Here is a 4952-nt window from a genome sequence, read left to right on the forward strand (position 1 = left end):
TTCTTACTCTTCCTCTGATGCTCATATATATGGCAGGGATCAAATGTATCTTGCCATTTGATGATGCATACTGTGTCCTTAAATTTTAAATTCCTCCTGGAAATAAAACAACTGTTCTTCATTAAGAACAATTTCCAAACCCTAGTATATGGCATGATTCTTGCCTCTGAGAATCACTGCTTTCCCAAACTCGTTGTTATAGAATTCAACACAGAAAAATCTAAAATAATTGTCAAGATTTGATTTTCACATTATGTTTGGAAGGTCAGAAATTTTATTTAAATATAGATTATAATATATTTTCATTAGTTTAAAAATGATTGTGGTTAGCTCACTGTAACATACATAAGCATAAGCATAAGTCAGGCATAAGCAACCAGATCCATTTGTGAAAGATTCAAATCCACTTTATTGCATTCTACCTATATTACAAGAATCTCCCCACTCTGCTTGCCTTGTCTTGGGAATGAACAGATAAGGTCCCATGGAACTTGGGATGGAGTTAGGCTAATGGCTTTTCTGGCTGCGTAAGGACTCAAGGCTAGTTCCCCACTTGGCCCCTCCTCTTCACCTGGCTGAGAGTTTCCCAATATTTATGCTTACCAAGGCAAATGGATAAGATAATGTGACTATACAATGTGATATTAGGCCCTCACTACATGTAAAATACAGTGAGCATCCCTTATCATAAAGTTAGTATTATTCATTTACATAAGATAAAGATAAAGGTTCCCCTCACACCTAGGGGTGAGGGGTTTCAGTTTCAAAACTGAAGAGCCAGCACTGTCCGAAGACATCTCCATAGTCATGTGGCTGGCATGACTAAATGCCAAAGGCGCACGGAATCTTTCCACCAAAGGTGGTCCCTATTTTTCTACTTGCATTTTTTACGTGCTTTCGAACTGCTATGTTGGCAGAAGCTGGGACAAGTAATGGGAGCTCACCCCGTTACACGGCACTAGGGATTCGAACCGCTGAACTGCCGACCTTTTGGTCAACAAGCTCAGTGTCTTAGCCACTGAGCTAAGCATATATGCATAAGCATACATAGATGCATGATACATACACACTCTTTATTCTATTTCATTTCATTCAAAGAAAGTTAAAATACAAAATTTCAAATGTTTTTCCTTCAAAAAGCCAAACAAAAAAACCCCCCTATGAAGCAAGACATTAAAGTGCATTAAAAAAACTAACACATACACACATATTATCCACCTAGTTGATATTACTTAATATATTACAACAATATTAGGTTTTCACCCCTAGCAAAACAGGCCCCAAACTTTTTAAAAAACTACTGAATATATTTGCAAGTTATTAGCCTGTCATCTATATACTATGTTAATGACCAAATAGTTAACAAGAAAAACAACAACAAAGCCCTCTGTTAACAAACTTACTGTAATCAACTCGTAGAAAATTTATCACGGCATCTTATCTACCCCAAAGTTCCAAAAGATAACAGTGATTTGTCCTGGTTCAATATCGACGTTTGTTTCTTAATACCATCTTGTATCAATTGCTGTTTGGTTAAATGTAATGTCCAATCTCCAAAGTCAGTCTATCTACCAAAAAAAGTCCAAATGAAATTGTTTTACATTTTAATGTGATAAATCACATCCAGTCTCCTTCAATCTTCCTAGGGAAAACCAATTTATCACTTCTCCATTTAGTCAGGTTTTAGCTGTTGTACAGGCTTCAACTTCAGGGAATTGAAGATGCAATCAACTCAGTTCTGAGTCTGTAAGTTCTAAGTCTGTAGAATCCATATTTCTTTCCAGCAAATCTGCTTTCAGATCACATTCCTTTTGTGAGTCTAATTTATCTACAGCTAAATGCATCTGAATATTTTCCATAATCATTATTTCATCAAACTTCTTTAAAAAACTTTCAAATATGGAATTCATATTACCAGTCTTTTTTCAAATGTCAGCCATATTTTCTTGTCTATAATCTGATACATTGTTGCTCTCTGTAACATAGCAATAATAAATAAAAGAACACAGAAATCTCTATCCAAAATTTAAAGAACAAAAAAATAAGCTCCAAACATTTTACAAATTAGTAAAATGCAAAAATCATGTAGTGAGAGACCAACAAAGATGTAAATGAAATGAAAACACTTTTTTCCTTACAAAAAGCAAAAGTTATTCAAAACAACAACATAAAGGGAAAAAGAAAAAAGAAAAGAACAGATGAAGTCCAGCAAGGGATTAAAATAAATCAGCATTCAACTGGTCAACTTTTAAAGATAAAAAGCAAAGTGAAACAAAAGCTTCAAAAAGTGAAAACCGAGGCATGCTTAAGAAAACAAACTTGGATGACTATGAATTTCTGATAGCTCCCAGACAGAATCTTCAAGACTTCTCTTCCCAGGTGGGTCCATGGCCTTCTTGGATCATTCCTGAATGCTCCCATTCAAATCCAGGGAGCAGCACTGCCAAAGAATCAGCTTTGGAAGCAAAATTAGCAGATTCTCAGGAGGAAAAGGAAAAGTTTCTACAATTCAGCAGCCATCTTGAGTTTTTCACATGTTCACTCTTATCTGAAAAAATCCCCTTCTACTACTGATCCCATGAAAGTGATAGTTAAGAGTACAAGAAGGAAGTTAAAGAAAAGAAATGATGGGAAGGGGAGAGAGAGTAGCCTACTCCATCTGTTAATTCAATATTTGCCTGAAACAATGAGCCAAGGGGTCATAGGCTGTTTAGTGTTTTATAGAATTGCCAAATTTCAATTCCATGGGCATGGATTTTGGCCACATTCTGTTAGCAGTGGTGAAATCTAATTTTTTTTGCCATCGGCTCTGTGGACATGGCTTGGTGGTCATGTGACTGGGTGGGCATGGCCAACTTTTTTTTTTACTTTTTAAAGCATTTTTAACTAGTTAAAAAAAGGTTCCAATGATCAGCACCTGACCCCCCCTCACCAAGCCAGATCCAACGCCTCCTAGCCCCGAAGATTGCAAGCCTTTCCACCTCGGCTACCTAGTCCGGGAGATGATGGAGGGGGGGGGGGGAGAGAAACAAAGCTGTGCGCAACTTATTGTTAATATGCACCATATCCAGTTAAAGGTAACAAACAAGAATTTTACACACACACCAGGGAATACAAGCATTTTTTTCTATTCCATATTGCTAACACTTCAGAGTGGTTACATAAGGAAGTGGGAGTATTACACTCCCGTATCAGTTCATCGTTGATTATATTAATCTAGGATTATATTCACATTTTAAGAGGTTAGGATTTTTTAAATGAAGGTAAAAGCAGCTGGAGAACCATTTTCTCTCACTGTAAAAGACAAATCCTGGTGTTCATGTTGCTTCTTAGCAACAATGCAGTATAAAATTTTACTTGCAGTCTATTCCAAAACCTCAGATCTGTCTTCAAAACTTCAAGAACCAAAATAAACACAGGATAATCCTGTTTTATCCCCTTCTGGATATAACATGGTTTAGTCAAATCATTAACCAAAATTTGGGCCTTTTGAGATCTATATATTGACTTGATTCCTTGAATAAAATTCTGGTCAGATTCTATATTTTCCAAAACTTTAAACAGAAATTGCTGCTTCAAATTGTCAAAAACTTTCTCGGCATCCAAGGAAATCAGTGTGATTTGTTTTTCATTATGTTGTTATGGATATCCTATTACATCAAGTACAGTCTTCACATTCTGTGGCACTTGCTGAAGCTACCCATCCTGGAATATCCTTGGAAGATAATGAAAGTGTTTCAGGTTTTCCAGTATGGTGAACACTGCAGAATTCTCCATAGCATGCACCAAAGATAGCCAGCTTGGAAATATCTTGGTATCCAGCAAGAAGCTAAGCTTATCAGTGTATAAGATCTTCAGATGCAAAGCAAGTATGCAAGATACAAGTGAAATGTATCTCAGGAATATCTAAGGACTCTTAACGGTAGGTCCTATCAGAGATAAGCTGGCAGTGCTGTCAATTTGGTTGCCTTTCGCAAGGCTAACCAAAGCACATTGTAGGGAAGGCAACCCAATAGGGGTTTAGGACTTTTCGCCTCCTACCCTTGGCCGCGCCTGCTTCTCCACCAGGCTTCCGCCTCAGGGGGTTCTCCTCTAGCTTTTCTCCTCAGCTGACACACCCCTGCCCATTTGCCACGGCCAGTCGGCCACAGCCCCTCTGTCCCATATGCTTTGGCATGCTTTCACATGACCCCAGGATGCTGCAACTGTTATAAATGCGAGTCAGTTACTACACATCCAACTGTAAATCACGTGACCATTGGGATACTGCAATGGTCATGAGTGTGAAAAATGGACAACAGTGGCATTGCAACTTTGAACAGTCACTATATGATACGGTCGTAAGTTGAGGATTATCTGTACTGTTTTCCAATTTGATGGCAGTCTTTGACTTACGACTGTCATGGCCAGCCATGATCAATGTCGTATGTCCATACCTAAGATGGTGGGCAGTGGGGGGGAACAGCAGCCGAACTGCAGGATCAGGTGTGGGGTGGGGAGAGAGCAGAATCTTAGGTACGGACATGCGACTGGTGACGGCTGGCCATGACGGTCATAAGTCAAGGATGGATTGAGTAACGCATCGAAATTCACTTTAACAATGGTCTTGCTTAGCAACCAAAATTTTGGGCTCAATTGTTGTCATAAGTCGAGGACTATCTTTGCCTTCCTCTGCATGGCAGCCTTGCCTAGTAAACTACTTCCCTTTTCTGGGAATTTCTTCTCTGTGTTAGAGGTACATCTAATTATATCAAGATGATATAAGGTCTCCTGCTGGAGCAGGGGGTTGGACTGGATGACCTCCGAGGTTCTGTCCAGCACTGGATTGTTGTGCTGTTTCAAAGCATCCACTGAAGCTGCATCTAGTGCCCAAGGTTTATGGTCCGTCCTTCCTCTCCTTTTTCTCTCCCTCCCTTCCCACCCTCTTCCTTCCTTCCTTCCTTCCTTCCTTC

This window comes from Pantherophis guttatus, chromosome 6, assembly GCF_059756535.1.
Source record: "Pantherophis guttatus breed Tessera chromosome 6, ASM5975653v1, whole genome shotgun sequence".
NCBI lineage: Eukaryota > Metazoa > Chordata > Lepidosauria > Squamata > Colubridae > Pantherophis > Pantherophis guttatus.